The 18577-nt window shown below is 38.0% G+C and overlaps 1 pseudogene; it reads left to right on the forward strand.

Annotated features, from left to right (window-relative positions):
- LOC147445344 (uncharacterized) overlaps positions 1-18577 on the forward strand; it is a 148766-nt pseudogene that overhangs the window by 69310 nt on the left and 60879 nt on the right.

Consider the following 18577-nt stretch of genomic DNA (forward strand, 5'->3'; position numbering starts at 1 on the left):
ATTGAAGATATTGTTGAAATCATGATATAAGTGAATAGTAAAACTAAGAAAATCAAATATTGAGGGGTCTAAAAAATATGTACATGTCAAATATAAATAATATAAGTGGAAAAAATATAAAGGGGTCAAAAGAAATCTCTCTCATTATGAGGCTACCATAAAAAGATAAATAGTTTTGGTGTTCAAATTTTTAGAAAAAAAACAAAATAGATGTAGGAAGGAAAAAATCACAATAGTGAAAAAATATACACATAAATAAAACTAGTTTTTTTGGATTTTTGTTGGGGTGGAGTTACACCAAATATAAGAGAAGCTTACATGAAAATATTTCTATATGGAATAAAGAGTATGAAAAATGGTAAGAAAAATTGTGGTAATGGTGAGGCAATGTACAGAGCATAAATAACACACACCTAGGTAGAAATATTTAAATAAATACCAAAATAATTATGAAAAATCCTTTTATTTAGGCCCTATATACAATGAAATATTTACACACAAATGGGCCATAATATACTTATAATTTTTATTTTTATTTTTATTTTTTTTGGCTCAACTAGCCCAGTGACTAGCTAGCTGAGGGTTTTAAAGAAAATATGGGGAAAGTTCCCTAACTCACACACGCCTATATATAGTGAAATGGTAGGGATAGCCATAGTGTTTCAGTGATTTGATAGGGTGAGGTAGCTTACTATGGCCACTATGGAAAGCCAAAATACGGCTATCAACGTGTATGCTCAATCAAGGTAATACTGGACTTGAAGGCTCACTACCAGCACGTCATTGACACCATGCTGGGTGGGGAGCGGTTTTTTGAGGTTCTGGCATCAGATCAACCATTTGTATTACCTTTGGTACAAGGCAATGTACTGTTTGAAGTTTTAATCTATGTCCTAGTATAAGAGGGTATACACGCCTCCTTGTAAAGAAGAAAAAAACTTTTGCAAGTTAAGCAGTGTGTCTTTCTAGCTCTCTCTCAGTAATCATGGCAAGTGTAGCATTTCCAACATTTAAAGGAAAGAAGGGGGAGGATTTGGTAACAGACTTCCTAGATGACTTTGAAGTAGCATGTGTAGTGAGCAACAAAGATACGGATGAATCCCGGGTTAGAATCTTAAAGCATCACATGAAGCTAGAAGCTAGATCATGGTACAATGCACTTCCACAAGCAACCAAGGATGACTGGGAACCCTTAAAAACCTCTTTTAAGAGGCGTTTTGGGGGAGGTACCACTTCAGAAAAGTTGTGGGACAAGTTGAGAGACTTGAAGCAGGAGGGTCTTTTAAAATATGCCACCTATGAGTCCAAATTTGTGGATTTGTGGGAACGGTGGGTTGATTCACTGGCAAGGGGGGAAGCTGCACCCGATTTCTTAAAAAAAGATCGGTTCACGCATGGCTTATGGCCGCTTCTCAAGGAGAAGGTGAAAGGTAGATTCCCGGCTACGTACAAGTTATCCATTGAAATTGCTCGCCTTAAGGACAAGAAGCTGCAAATGAAAGCCAAAGAAATCGAGTCAACAGAAGCAGGAACATTGCGTCGACCAGCAACTACGACAACCACCATTCCACCACCACCACCGGCTCTTGGGGTAAGAGATGACCAACAAGATATGTTGGCCCATATTACTGACCAACTGCAAAATTTATCTTTCCACTTAATACAGCAAGGGAGGAGTCAAGAAAGAGATCAAGACCCTGGAAGAGCACGACGACAAAACAGGGAGTATCATTGCTACAACTGCGGAGAAGACGGTCACGGTATGTACTACTGTCCCAAACCACGACAAAACTATAATAGAGGAGGTAGGAGGAACCAATTGTCACCCCCTAGAGAAAGAACACCCCCACCAACACAAATTCTACGACCACCCCAAACACCACTACAAGCATCCATTCCACCTTTTCCACCAGCCCCACCACCTGATCGCCCTGTAAACATCATAAGGCTAGAAGAGAAAGGAAAAGCCGTAGTAGTGGATCCACCCAGAGCGAAGGAGAGGGACAAGGGTAAGGAGAAGGTAACCTTTTTAGAACCACTTGAAGCCATGACTGTGAAAAGACCTAGGAGGGAGAAATCTACACAATCAGATGATGAGAGAAGAATGAGAGGAAAAACTAGCAAGAGGCCATCCAGGCCACGACAAAAATTGGGCATCACCGACTTCTAGCTAGGGGAAAGTTCTAAGCCCTATGATCTAACATTGGATGTGGCAGAGCAAGGACCAAAGATTACATGGCCATAGCTGCTACATCTTGCACCTAAAGTAAGGCGACAATGGTCCAAAATGGTAAGTACAAGACGCTCCAAAACAAAGGTAGCCGGAGCAATTTCCGGATGCAACATGGATGACATCCTTCCAATTGTCGACGTAAACATAAAAGGAAAGAGGGTTGGAAACACCTACATTGATGGAGGTGCACAAATCTATGTAACGAGCGAAGCTATGATGCTTCGATTAGGGCTCGAGGTTGACAGGCCTTCTCCATGCAAGGCAAAGATGACAAACAACGCAAAAGTAAGGTGTGTGGGTGTGGTAAGTGCCATGAAAATAAAAGCTTTCAACACTGACGTAGAGGTAGATGTTTTCGTAATGCCTACTAAGGGGGAGGGCTATCCACTAATCTTGGGAAGTCCATGGTTGATGGCCATGAAGGAAAAACAGGACTGGGGTATTGGCCTTCTACGCATGACCGGTAAGAAAGGGGAGACAATCTACTACGACATGAGGATTGGCAAGCAGAAGAAAATGAATATGGAAACATCAGCAGATGAAACCACTAGCGAATCTTCCAGTTCTGAGGAGGAGACCACATCCACCGACGAAAGTGACAGTTCCATTGATGTGATGGGTATCATTATGAAGGATCCACAAAGGGTAAGCACAACTAGTGATCCATCACCAAAAGGGCAACCCAATGAAGAGGAGAGCAAATCACCTGGCCTAGAAGGAAGTAGGTTGAAGGGTATGTTGTCTACGGAATTAACACTTGAGGAGAAAGATAGTTTTTTGCAAATTTTGATGGGATTTCCTAACCTGTTCATTGACAACTATGAAAGAATCACAGGAATTACAGTGGTGGAACATTATATTAAGCTGAAGGAAGGGGTAAAACCAGTTGTGCAAAAGCTATGACGACTAGGGGGTCATACAAAAAAAGGCACTCTTGGCCAAGGTAAGGAAACTGTTGGAGGCAGGATTCATCTATCCTGTAGAAAACTCAGAATGGGTGTCACCCGTAGTGGTGACGCCTAAAAAGAATGGTAAGTGGAGAGTCTGTGTTGACTACAAACCACTAAATGCAGCTACAAAGAGAGACCACTTTCCTCTCCCTTTCTTGGATGAAATTCTGAATGAAGTAGCGGGTTTTGAATGCTATACCGTCTGTGATGGTTATTCTGGATACTTTCAAATATGCATAGCCTTGGAAGATCAGCTAAAAACCACTTTTATCACGCCATGGGGTTGTTTTGCATACAGGGTTATGACATTTGGTCTCACAAATGCACCTTCCACATTCCAAAGATATGTCACATATGTCTTTCAACCGTTCTTTGGAACATCCATAAGAGTGCTCATTGATGATTTTTGTATATATAGCTCCCGTATTTCACATTTAGAAAAGGTAACTGAAGGTTTGGCCAGGTTGCAGAGCCTAGGTGGGCAATTAAATGTGGATAAATGCCACATTGGGGAGAGTAAAGTCATTCTACTAGGCCATGAAATTTCAGCAAAAGGTATCAATGCCGACCCAAGTAAGGTGTCCACACTCATAGACCTACCTTCACCAACGACCACACGTCAAATGGTCTCTTTTCTACAGAAGGTGAGGTACTTAAGTAGATTCATACATCTACTATCACAACTTGTTCTACCACTGCAAAAACTCACTCAAAGATCAACTTTCACTTGGGACGAGGAAAGCGAACATCACTACAAGAAGGTAAAGGAGGTCTTAGCCACTCTGCCAACTATCTCACCACCTAAGTGGGATGAAAAATTCTATGTCACCTCAAGTGCTGGTGATGACTCATTGGGGGCTGTGCTACTCCAAAAGGATACGACGACATCTTTCATGAGGCCAATCTACTTCTCTAGTGGAATGATGACAGCAGGAGAGAAAGGTTTCACCCATGTGGAACACTTAGTCCTAGCTCTTAGATTTGCAACTACAAAGTTTAGGTCATATTTGTTGCCTAAGCAATTTGTGATTCTAACCACGAATGAAATATTTCCCTATGTTGTACAACACATGGATGTGTCTGCTACAATTACTAAATGGCTAGTTCGTCTGCAAGAGTTTGACTACACGGTACAGGTAGAAAGAACGAAAAGGGAAAGTTTGGGGGGACTCATGACCTACCGAGTCTTTGAAAGGAAGGAGAAGCAATCTAAGGAAGGAGAAGTACGATTACCTCCAGTACCACCGATGGTAGAAGGAGCATACTCTCTCTACTTTGATGGAGCCTACAAGCGAGCGTCCGACAAAGCAGCTGCAGGCATAGTGGTCTTTGATGACAAAGGGACAAAGGTATTTTTGTTGGGCCAATTGTTAGATTCATATTCTAACAATGAAGCTGAGTATGCAGCACTAACCAAGGGTCTACAATGGTACGTCTCACAAGGTGTACAATGCCTTAATGTATTTGGGGATGCTCTACTTCTGGTAAGGCAAGTAAATGGAGCATGGACATACAAGAATCCTAGTTTAAGGACTCACTTAAGTGGTGTAAAAACCTTGTTGGGTAAGTTTGAAGAAGTTCAAATACACCATATCCCAAGGGCTCAAAACTAAGAAGCAGATGCCCTAGCAAGTGAAAGACTACAGGAAGTGGTGGTTGGAGCAATAAAACTAAAGCTCCCTCTATTTCAAGGCAGTGACGCCTTGCCTGACATCATGCATTTTTTGGAAACAGGGGAATGCCCATCAGATTTAACAAAGGGACAGAAGCAATGGCTGACGCGGAAGGCCACAAGGTACTGACTCATCAATGACGGTTTGTACTGTAAGCGTAAGGACCAAATACTCAGGAAGGTCTCTCTCTCTCATGAAATCACGGGAGTAATTGCTAGTTGTCACGACGGGGTTTGTGGTGGTCACTTTGCCCTAGAAATAACAAGTAGGAAAATCTTACAGGTAGGCTTCATATCGCCTAGCCTCAACCGTGATGTACACCACTAGTGCAAAATGTGTAAGTTGTGTCAAAAGGCCGGCACTAGGTCACTTATGCCTGAACCACAGACACCTATTCTCTCATATGGCCCATTTGAAAAATGGGGTATCGATGCCATTGGGCCATTACCTAGGGCCAACTCAGGAAAATTCTACATTAACATGGGGGTCGACTACATGACTGGATGGGCAGAGGCTACGGCCACCACTAGAATCACAATGGTAGAGGTAGCTAAATTTATCTACGAGCACATATGCTGTAGGTTTGGCACACCTTTAGAGATCATCTCTGATAGAGGGCCAAGTTTCAGAGCAGATTTGGTAGGAGAATTAATGCAGAAACTGGGCATTACAAGGAGGCACTCTTCACCATATTACCCTCAATGGTTTCTAAAATTATTACCAAGCAGGTAAACAATCATCCTTGAGACTGGGATAAGTACCTACTACCAGCTTTATGGGCCTACAGAACTTCATTCCGTACATCCTTGGGACTCACACCGTATCATCTAGTATTTGATAAGGAAGCAATCTTGCCCATTGAAGTGCAACTACAAAGTCTCAGAGTAATGGCAAGCCAACTTCAACCGCCCAACATGCATTTGAGAGATCACATCATCAACTTGGAAATACTGCAGCTGGACAGAGAAGAAGCAATAAATTATTATGCGGCACAAGCAGAGCATAGACGACTTAGCTTTAACCAGCATCTCTGGAAAAAAGAATTGAAGACAGGAATGTTGGTGCTCCACTACGACAATCGCTTCGACACGCGCAAGGATAAGAAACTCCTGCTCCGATGGGAAGGCCCTTTCATCGTCAGGAAAAAGTATGCCAATAGAAGCTACCAGCTTATGGAGGCTGATGGAAAACTTCATAAAACTAGGGTAAATGGTTGGTGACTTAACCCTTATTTTCATCAATTTGACTAGGCTCTACCTATTGACATTCTAGATGAGGACACACCATCAGCCGCCACCTCCAATGATAATGATCAAACAGATGAGCTAGAGACATGAATGCCTCTAGCCAAAAGGGGAGGGCTAATGATGGGGGCTTTTCACAAGCCAAGCTCCCATACCCCTCTTCTCTCGTCCCCACCCCATGAAAACCTCCTCTTAGGGAGGGACTGATAAAAGGCATTGAGGTGCTATCTATCTAGAAAGTTCTCTCATGAGCTGAAAAAAACTCGCATTTTTTTGGAATATCAATTCCATCTTTAACCTTGTCCTTGCACAACATTTCACAACCTAAACTGTGTGAAAAAATGGATCCTGTTTTTGGCTTTTTTCAACTTTTTGCAACTATATCACTCTAGAATTCATGTTTGTGAGGTCTATAATGCTATAGAACTATCTTTAGTAGTCCTCAACATGTCCTGATGCTTCTAGGGAGAAATAAATGTTAAAGTTGTAAGTTATGACCAAATTACAATAATCATCAAATCCTGTTTTTTAGCCAATTTTAGCTCTTCTATGATTTTTTTGGTGGCTTTCATGATATCTAAATGCAGTTTTGATTTTCTATGTCGCATATTGTAACATAAAGCTAATATTCCTTGAGTTTTGGGGCACTTAATACCCTATTTTTCATAGTAGACAACAATGGTTGATTTTTTCAATTATAGAAGAAAGCGAAACATTCTAGTATATCAAGTATAGCTTTTTCAATATTGTTAGTTTCTTGTGACAACTACATGCATTTTGTAGGTAGTAGCCATATCTAGTCATAAGGATCAAATTTGGCTAGATATTGAATAGTTTCTATGGGATTCTATAACTCATAATGTTGAACCCAGTTTTTTCATGTTTGCTGTATTTAGCACTTCATCTTTGTCCCCAAGATTCCCCTTGGTAAGAGATGTATTATTCTTTTGACATGCTCCATGGATCCTTATGAATATAAAAGACAATTGGGAACTAAGAAAACATACATATATTATTTGTATTGAGCGTGGCTATATAACTTTGATGATAGGTTTGCAGAATGGTAAAAATTCAACTTTTTTGTACCTATTTCTTTTGGCGAAACAAAAAATAGTGAGTGAGAAGAAATCATATTTTCTGATCACCAACCCATTGAAGTTAACTAGGGAATTTATCTCAAGTCCTACAAAAATCCCTAATCTTATTTTTATACAACAAAACGTAAGAAATGACTGTTTTGATGAAAATGTACTAGTCCATCAACTTTGGAGGCTTGGTGTGACCAAAAGATGAGAAATTTTACAAGTTTCTTATTTTCTCCATGTGTAGTAGGCCTTGAACTATAACCTCATGAAAGGATTTTACAAAATGAGTGGATCTGCTATGGTGTTGGAGGTTTTTTTCAAAACCCTGAAAGGACACTTTTATGTCCTATTAGGTTACCAACCTAGTGTTAAAGGCACCCCTATCCTTATGGTATGTACAGTCATCTTTCCAATCTATTTTTTCATAATTATATTTAATTTGTGAAAATTTCGGCAGCATTTTGTTTGTAAAACCTTTCTTTTTTCAAAAAAACAGTCGTACATAATGACATATGCCCTCACAGAAGGTTATCATACACCCTCTTTCAAATCTTGATGCATTTTTATGCTATATAGTAAACATGAAGGAAAAGAGGAAACTTTTCTCTTTAACATCATTGCTTAAGTAGATATAAAACATTTGTACTCGAAGCTTTCTATACCAATTCACCTGGTTATTGCTTGCAGTAGACATCTATATTGCTCCTCTTACACACTTAGTGTTCAAGGTAATGCACCACTTGGCTGCTTCTTCCTTCAAATGACACATTTTTTTGCAAAGATATTATTTTTATGATACAATTTTTAAATTATGCATGCTAAACAACGTGTTTGTATGCCGATGTGAAGCCTTTCAATTGGTTTATGTGCTTACATACATACCTTTGTAAATGGATGCCAAACCCAGCATTCCCTATGTGTAAGTATGACTATAATCAACCCCGTTTGTGTCTTTGTGTTATCCTTGTGCTGGTTATTCACCACGTATTGCTTTACCCACCTATATGCATGTATGTGTATGTGGAGCTTCCTCTTTTTGTAACCCAACTATGGATGATATTCTCTAACACGACCCTATGCATGTTTATGTAAGTGGAAATCCCCTACTCTACATATACATGTGCATCACTCAATTATGTAATTGGTTAACTTAAATACGTCTTACCTTTATGGCTCTGTTGTAGCTCAATTTGGCGTTGTCACAAAATGTAGATTGTTTGCAAAAGTTGGCATTCGGCACAATATCCACCCCACCTTTGCTCAGGTTGCTTGTTGTGTAAACTCCTTGCATGTGTGTATTTCTACGCAGCTTGCAGGCTATAGTGTTATAAGTATTTAGGCTTATACTGTTGGTACTTAATATATAGCCATGCTATATTGCTTATCAAAAGCACTTGGCAAAACTGTTGCCAGGTGCAAAACTATGGAGATGAGGTACTTGAGAAGATATTATGTGCTATAGAAGCTTACTCACCTTTGGAATTTAGCGCCTCTGTGTATGAAGCTTTATAGACAATAAAAATTCGGTGCATTTACTTGCTTATGCGCTGGCTTTAGGACGCTTGCACGGCATATTAGGTGAGCCTTGACGCATGGCCTGACCACACCATATTGTTATCTAAAAAAAAAACTATTGAAAGAGTTTATTTAATTCCCCTCATACCTAGGGCAAGTCATCCCCCCTTTTTTTAGGATTCTTGAAGCAAATCTTTTTAACCTTTGAAAAAAATTGTCCTGTATTTCAACTTGGAATTTCCAAATTTAAAGGAATCCCATGTTACTTAAAAAATTCAATTGTCACAAAAATCGGTACATCGTCTATTTATCTTCTATTGAAGCATATGAAATACAATAAAAAAATCATTCAGTGCTGAAAACACCGGCTTGTATACAAATATCAATTATTAACTGCTTGGCCTCATATTTTGTCCTTGTTGTGGTCCATGAGTCCCCAGCTATTGACGTGGTTGCATGCGTCATGTTCCCCCATATTAGTATAGATTTGTTGTTATGTGACCAAAAGAAATTGAAATATTCTATGTTTACATGTGTGTGTGTGTGTGTGTGTGTGTGGTAATATGGGAATACTTGATTGTCAATATATATATTGTGTGTGTGTGTGTGTGTGTGCCCTCCCCCATCCTTGAGAAAAGGTACACTTGGTGGAGGATAGGCCACCAAGTGGATGTATGCTCTACCAATTCTATGTTTCAAAGTATAAATGGTAAATCTAATGCCACGAAATTTATTTTCTTCAATAAAGTTATAATACATGTAGCAATCTTCTCTTTTTTTAAACCATTTTCTTCAAATATAGAAATAAGTTTATTTAAGTCTGTTACCACATATGATTCCTGGGATGCATTGTATAAAATGGTAAGAACTTGTGATATGCATACATTATATGCCATCTTTTTTGGTCGGTTACTGGCTGCATGAATAAATGAGACATTAGGACATGGTAATTTATCTTTTTCCCATGTGGTGTATGTAATATATTCCCCGTCTATTGGTTCACATAATTGGATATATGTATTTAAATATGTGACTTGGTTTCCCTTATGTGTGGCTTTGATCCCAATCATCTTTAGCGGGTAAATTATAAAGGAGTCCTCATGGGACAAGGGTCTATTATGATCCAAGCATTGCACAACAAAGGGATTATTAGCAAATAGTAGATCATCCATATATGTCCATGAATATAAGAAGGCTTTCAACATATCATACTCTACAAGACAAGATAACTTTTTTATGTATTCAATTTCATACCATGCCAAATATAAATTACACCATAATGGGAAGCAATTATATCCCATTTGTATACCTTTTTCTTGTCGATAAATATGTTTACCTAATTTTGTAAAACAATTATCAAGGACAAATTCATTAATATTATGTAGGTGTTCAAATGTCCATATCACTTCACTCTTCTTTTTGGTAAGTATAATCTACTTACGGTGTTTCTTAAAGCCAAGATATTTCAAAGCTTTTATGAGTTTAATAATAGAATCAAATACTTCCAGTAAACCATGCATGCATTTATGTGGGATAGCTTCATAACATGATGTTACATCAAATGAATGAATATTTGTGATATGTTTTGGTAAATCAATCAAAAAATTGTATTGATTATTGATCATCCAATATCCATTGGTTTGTATCCCAGAAAATGGGTGTATCTTTTTGTGTATTTTTTCAGTTGTACTCCAAAAAACCTTGGGTTACTCCTTTGAGTAATTTAGTGATTATAGTTGGAGCTGGAGTAAATACACAATTATGTGCATTAGTGATCCATCTAAAATCCATTTTGTGCATTTTAAAATTTTCCATAAGATATGGGAGTGAGTATTCCACTGGTGCTTCTAACCCAATTTCTTGGGTATAAAGTACTATGGCTTGACAAATTTCTTCCTCATTTGAAGAGAGAATGTAATAGGACTAATCTTTGAAGTTCTTAAAGTCGAAAAGAATGGAGTTGGGCATATCTTTTGTTTAGCACGATTGTTGAATAGTCTATTAAATAGAGCTTATATGAATGAGGTTGAGATATTAAGAGAGAACATATATTCTTTTTTTAAAATAATACACTAGAGACGTATTTGATAAAGATTAATGAATAAAAGATAGTCTGTCTATGAATAGTAAAATTGAGATTTTTGTTAATATCAATGTTTTATATTTATGTGTTTTAGCTTAAAATGCATGGATACGAGTGCGAGTGTGAGTGCGAGTGCGAGTGCGAGTGAGAGTGCGAGTGCGAGTGCGAGTGCAAGTGCGAGTGAGAGTGCGAGTGCGAGTGCAAGCGGACTGAAGCTCGGGGGTGGTCGGGAGGTTCGAGCTCCGTACAACGGAGTGCGCCCATATATTTTATTGCTCCTCTATTGTATCAAAACTCTACAAAAATCCATCAATACAAAGATCTCTTTCTCTAGCTTTTGCTGCCTATCTCTATTATTCCGTTCCTATGACAAGAGAAGACCAAATTCGGGGGTTTCCAACCTCCTTCTTGCTGCTAAACGAATAAGCCTTTTACATATAAATACCGGAGTTTGTGCGGATGTATCTAGTCCACAAATAAATAAATATTGTAAAATATATTGAATTTCATCCATTAAGTTTGTGTTTTTGTACCATGGAGTTTGATTTTGCCTATGATAGGGAAATCTTTGGGAAAAGGACTCATTAACTAAACTATGGATATAATTGTGATGTGCTATACTATCCTCACATCCCAAGAGGGGACATAAAGCATTCTATATCTTACCAAGTTCTCTTACTATATTTGACGTAGGGTTTATAGGTACTAATGGAATGTGGTTTAATCCTTTCCTAATAAATTCTTGGAGGATTTTATGTCTAGCTATGTTAGGGTCTGTGGTGATTACATGTTTTCCAAAGGGTTCAAATTCCACTAGAAAGTTAGAAAGTCGTTTATGAGTTAAGCAACCACATGGTTGTGTTTCATCAAACTCATTGGCAAATACCGAAGTTGGTTTGTAAAGTGTATGGTTCAAGTTATTGGTATATTTCCAACCAAAACAAATCCTCATCATAGACAAATCTTTAATGATGTGAAAATCATTTATCATTCTTTGAAAAAAAAACTTGGGGTTGAGAAAATCCATATATTTATTACAAAACAATATGTGAATAAATCTCCCATGCATCTTAATAGTGCGCTCAAGATGTAGCAAACCATTATTTCTTGTAGTAAGTGAGCGTACCTGGTCTTCAAAATTTGAGTATTCAAGTGCCTTGGGAGTGTCCCCATAGTCCTCGGATCCTCTAAATTGCCTTGGTTTCTTACTTGTTGATGCCATGTTGCTTGGTGTGTGTGTGTGTGTAATCTTTTTTAATTGCTCTTTACCTTTGGGAGGTTTGAGCAATGTTCCAATTGTGTTGGATACCAGTGTGTTGTGTAGCTTTTGAAGAAGTGGAGTCCTTGGTGTGTATAGGACTAGTCCTTTAGCTGCTTCTAGCATGTGCTCATGAAACTGATAATAAATGACCAAAGCATGCCTTAATTCTGTTGGAAATGAGGCCACCCAAGCTATAAAAGTGTATACTTGTGCTGGTCCTGAAGAAAATTGAAAGAACCTTGGTAGATTCTGGAATACGTACCATAAAGATTGGTCAAACCAAATGATAGAAGAGGAACAATTGGAATTTGCATCCACCCTTTTGCATTGGCACTTGAGAAAAGGTCTATAAGAATTCCAACAGTTTCTCAAAAACCGCTTTTGATCCTTTGCCCTATCCATGAGAGAAAGTCCCTTGGTGCAGGCAATGATAGAAGAGCTTCAACACTTTTTTCCATCGACATCGGATAATTTGACCTGCTTAAGCTCGAAAATAACATCTTGTGATAAAAGATGTTTGGAATGTAAAGCAACGGTTTTACATTGTTCTACAATATTCGTGGGTATGCTACAGAGCAAGCCTAGAGAGAAAATTGTGAAAGGTGCTCGATGGTTCAAGATTTCATAATCCCAAAGTTTGTGTTTGAGTCAAATAGCATCCAACTCAACTTGCCTGGGTGGTAGTATTGGGATTACTATTGAAAAGAGCTTAGAAACTGCTCTTTCCGAGAATAAATTGTTTGCATCTTCTTAAAAGCTGAGCGCTTCTTTCTCCTCTTCTTCTAGAAGGTCTAAATCTAAAAGAGGATTGATGACCTTTTCTGAGTGCTTAATTTCTATAGGGACAGCAAGGAGGTTACTGATAAAATACAACTTGTTCACAATAGTGGGTAGAGAAGTAAAATAAAAGTCAAGATCAGAGCTATCTTGGGCATCAAAAATGGGTAGTTTAGCTAGGAAGGTACTAAAATCCTCCAAAAGCTTATCTTTTTCTTTTGAAAACTCTATTGAGATTATGAAAAAGAGTTTATTTAATTCCCCTCATACATAGGGCAAGTCATCCCCCCTTTTTTTAGGATTCTAGCAGCAAATCTTTTTAACCTTCGGAAAAAATCATCTTGTATTTCAACTTGGAATTTCCAAATTTAAGGGAATCCTGTGTTACATTAAATATTCAATTGTCACTGCAAATGGAGAGTTTTTATTTACCCACAAATTGGTACATCATCTGTTTATCTTCTATTGAAGCATATGATATACAATTAAAAAAACGTTCAATGCCGAAAACACCGGCCTGTATACAAATATCAATTATTAACTGCTTGGCCTCATATTTTGTCCTTGTTGTGCTCCATCAGTCCCCACCTATTGACGTGGTTGCCTGTGTCATGTTCACCAGATTAGTATAGTTTTGTTGTTATGTGACCAAAAGAAATTGCAATATTCTGTGTTTGCATGTGTGTGTGTGTGTGTGTGTGTGTGTGTGTGTGTGTGTGTGTGTAGCAGTTCTAAATATATATATATATACCTATATATACGCAAACGAACACTACAGTCCACAGACCACTAATTCTAGGATAGTACAATGGAATTTGTACAACAACTTATTTGCAATTGAAAATAAATTTTGTACAAGGCAGTAAAGATATCAAAGTAAATCATGGGATGTAGTCGTCCCCAATTTTGGAGTAATGTTGCTTCAAGGTAAGCGAACATCCACAGTCATCAATATCATAGAACTGAATGCTTTAATCAAAGAAGGTAGACTTCACCTGCAGCCATAGCCACAAGAAAACAATTCGTTAGCACGTGACTGTACACAGGTGATGCTGGGCATCCCAGTTGTTATCCATATCACTTTAAAATAACACACAGCTCTTAACTAGTATCTTGTTTTTAATGAAAAAAGATTCTTGGATCGCTGCCAATCCAATAAGGAAAGTGAAATCCCCATAGTGTAGCTGTTTCATTTTCAGATTAAAACTTTTTATTTTTTTCTTTGCATAACCTTAGTAGGTTTTATAGGCAAATTGTCAAAGCCTAACATGAACTACTTTCAAAATCAGACACGAGAGAACTACATACTATATGCCATCAGGGGCGAGCTTTCTGTTACAGACAACACCCCCTTCGAAATTAGAAGTATAGAAAAAATCTGACTTTCGGACTAGTTCTTAAACCAAAAAAATTTCCATATATATATATATATATTTTTAAAAAAAACTTTGAGATAACCCATTATCTAATTTTCAGATCACAGCCATTTCAAATTATTATCAAATCATGCCTCTGTCATTATGCAATGACTGACAAACTTTTGTCCAAGCTGGTAATAAAAATAGATATCATACCATAGTATTTTAGAAAGCTCCTTCACTAGAGCAAGTCAAGTCCTCTTCCGAGATAGTATCGAAGTAGACAAATCAAGCCAAGAACATCTATATACTTTCCGTAGTATATATTGCAAACTCGTAGGCCAAGAAAAGCTCGAAAATATAAGAGAGAGAATATCCGAAGCGAGTCAGATGCATAAAGTTTATCTTATTTGTATAACTCATGGTCAACACAGTCACAGCCAGAAGAAATAAGCTGAATCAGTGATTCTCAAACAAACCCTTCACTAAATTACCCATCTTGTGTTGTACAATGGTACAAACAAGCGAGAGAGACCAATTTCCATAGAATTAGGGTATGTGAAGTCATTTAATGCATTCCGAGCATCATCCAATTTGGCAACATCACAGATTAACGTTTTCATTTCAGTCGGAGTCTCTTTAGACTATTGACAATATTAGGTACATGTACTAAAGACCGAGTCAGCATGAGCTCAGTAAATGTACCCTACGTAAACCGAACCAATAGTTTTACCACTAGCCAAGAAATCCGACAAACTCCGCTTACAGTTTTTTGGGCATTATAAATTATTATTTTTGAATCATCAGCCAGATTCAAATCACTGCAGTATCAGATACATACTTACCTTCTTCCACAAAATACGCATCCTCAGCCACTCAGAACCACCATTTCTTTTTTAGACATAATGCCTTTCACAACACAATACAGCTATACAAGAGAACTGGCATTTCTAATCCCACAGGGTCAGCTTAATCACATCCCAAAAAATACTCAGAATATAGAACCAGAAAGTTGTTCCCACAATCCGTTTATACGGAAACCTTCAACTTTAGTCAAAGAGACTCAAATCTTCTAGCAGTCCAGAGGTAATCATATAACTCAAATCAGATAAAACAGTTCCAGAACAGGGACTTGGTTTTTAATTTAACCAAGTCAACTTACCTTCAGTTTGTATAGTAAGCTAGAGAGAGTAAAATTTTCATATTCTTGTTGGTAGGTGCCCATAAACCCAAGTACAGATCAAAGCGAGAAGGAAAATGTCAACCTTGAAATAACCTTTTTTAGGGTTTCTTACCGTTGGTGAACCACTACTATTCCTAAACAAATTGCATTTAGCCTCAAATTACAACCAGTAAGCAACAACACAGGCAAAAACTATGTCAGCAGACACTTTCCAGTTTTACAAGCTTTAAATAAAAAAAACCATTTATTGATATGCATAACCCCAATAACCTCAGCATATTAAATCAAACTTGGCTGCCCTAAAGTCACCAGCTCAAGTCAAAATCTTTTATTCTCTAAAACTGGTAGCAATATGCCCCAGTCAAGTTACCCAAAAAGTCATCCAGTAACCAGTCGAATAACTTCCTCAAGCGATATATCCAATTGAAAAAGTAGCTAGTTTTACCAATGTTTATCCGTTATCGACAATCATTTATTCGAAGCAACATTTCCCGTTAAGCAAAAAAAGGCAGAATCAGATTCACTCCTCTCTTTTTTTTTAAAATTAGAAACCAGCAAAAATAACACCTGTAAATTCAATGCAGAAGCCTCCATGATATCTTTTTTTTGGCATGATGAAGTCACACAGCAACGCAGAATTGAATGCAAAATAGAGGTAACAAATCACGGTGCTAAGTGAGCATCGACGCTCACCTTATGGGTTTTTTATAGGTGAGATACTGTCATGCTTCAGCAGGGTCATGAGATCTGCACTCTTCCCCCCATCAAGGCCGGCCTTCAAGACCATCCACTCCGGGATTATACTCAGCGCGAGATCCGGGAACGTGAAGCCAAAATAGAGCTCAAAGATGTATCAGCACAAGAAAGCTACAGCACTCTTATAAGCGGCAGAACGCCAACGTGCTATGGACACAACAGAGTACTGCAGTGAATACGACATCTAATACAGGTGGAATCTTTAATAGGTAAAAAAAAATTATTTTTCCTTTTATGTACAAGGCAGTCCCCACCTTCAAAAAATAAAAACACTACAAAATACCAAAACACACTATGTGTTTAATTGAAAGTGGCCGTAGATAGCAAGAGGTTTTTTCGCTAGTAGTCGTAATACCGATACACGGTCTTCATACGAGCCAGTGCTCTGGACCTAGGGTGGGTACTAGCCGACAGTAACCCATAAACCTACATCTCATCAGATTCTATGGTAAGAGATCCTTCCCCTAGGACAAATTTAGAGACAGATGCCACAGCCTACTAGATGAGGCATCCGAAGTAAAGTTCTTTTCCTTTTTTTAAAAAAAAACACAACCATTGGGTCTTATCACCAATATGTCTATAAAAGACAAGCATCTTTTAATCAAACCAGTGCATAGCAATTGTCGAGAGTAGCTATTTGAGAGTTAAAATCAAACATCTAAAATTGTCATCAGGTGTATTCTACACATTTATCTGCTATGGCTCATAATGGGGATCAGGTTTTAGCTATATCTATCCCACATCTTCAACAATCAAGTGAGTCTACTAAGCGAGCCACACTCCTTCGTTATGAACGGCTTTTATTTCCGCACTTAGGCACATCTGTGTCTCAGACCAAGTGGTGGACATATCAGAACCGAGTGACAAGGGTGAATCTTTGGGGCCGAGAGCATTTTATGAATAATTTTCGTCTTGTGATGGTAACTGAGGCATAGAATATTCAATGAAGCGAGGTTTTTCAGAACGATTATATCTGCTAGCGCAGTTTATTCCATCGCAAAAGATTTTTTTGTATGCAGCTATGGTCAGCCACTGAGAGGGTATTTCAACATCGCTTTGCGAACCTTGGAGTATGGAGTAATCTTATCTACTCGAATCCTACCTTTGTCAGAACGTCCAAACAGTTGTTTTTACTGTGACAGTTGTTTGTGTGATCATGTAATGGATGGTCTACTAGACATGTAAAGGTGAAGAGCAAGGAGGGGGGTTTTTTTTGTGAAAAAACAAATTTTTTTAAACTAAATAAAGTGGTGAACCTTGAGTAACGACTCATGTATGTTAGTGTGTGTGTGTGTGTGGGGGGGGGGGGGTCCTTTGAGCTCTATAAGTCAAGTGCCAATGAGCATTGTCTATATCAAAGAAGTCGCGGGAGCTCAAGGCTACTCGCGGCTTCTTTGCAGAATATATATATATATATATTGTAAAAAAAAAAGAATGTAGTAGGACATATCTTTCGTTTAGCACGATTTGAAAGATTGTTGAATAGTTATTAAATAGAGCTTATATGAATGAGTTTGAGTTATTAAGAGAGATATATATCCTTTTTTTAAATAATACACTAGAGACGTTGTCGAGAAAATTTGCGGTCTTGCCAGGAAAGCACCGGGCTTATGGCTGTGAGAGTTTGTGAGAGAACTCGACAAAAACTATATGAAGGAGTTAAACCATAGATGCCATGAAGACTAGGGTTTGGAAAGAAGTACAATCAAAGAAGACTCACCCATTCTCTCTTGCACTCACACGCACAAAAGAAAGAACACCAAAAGAAAATGTCAAAACAACACAAAGATGAAAACATCAAGGCTATGGTCATATCGTATCATGGGTAATATGAAAGGGTTAAAGATGAGTTAATGGCATTCAATCTTGGCTGACCAAATAGGCTACGAATTGTTCTTGGGGAATTGTAGTTTGTGCTTACCATAATATATATATTTTGTCTAGTGATGGGATTAATTGTGTGTACAAATCCTCTTGGTTCATAGCAAGATAACTACGCTTACATCAAAAGAAAAAGTTATAGTCTATGAGAGGTAGTATGATGGGATCCGGTGATAGAAGTATTTCATTGAGCCTTTTTGGGCCAAAGAGAAACACTATACGTTGTTGAAAAGTGTATTTTACGGCTAATCCATACGTTAATTCTAATAGATCGTACAGAGTGAAAGCGATAGAAATTATCATCATGTGGGTTATTCATCTAGGATAGTATGTGAGAAATATAGATATGAGAGAAGTGAAGAGATGAGAAGTTTCCTTCCAAGCCCTATTCTTGCCTGTAGCAATAAGGATACTGCAGGGAGAGATGTACCTGTAGCAAAGAGAAACTAGAGAGGATGAATTACTAAGAATGAGAGAGATAGGTTTGGTTAAGGAGATGAGATTAGATACATATATATATGTTGGATTAGAGATGAAAATGAAAACAACAAGAAATCAAGAAAACATCAATGTAGAAC

The sequence above is a fragment of the Adiantum capillus-veneris genome, chromosome 12 (assembly GCF_014529385.1).
Source record: "Adiantum capillus-veneris isolate H3 chromosome 12, ASM1452938v2, whole genome shotgun sequence".
NCBI lineage: Eukaryota > Viridiplantae > Streptophyta > Polypodiopsida > Polypodiales > Pteridaceae > Adiantum > Adiantum capillus-veneris.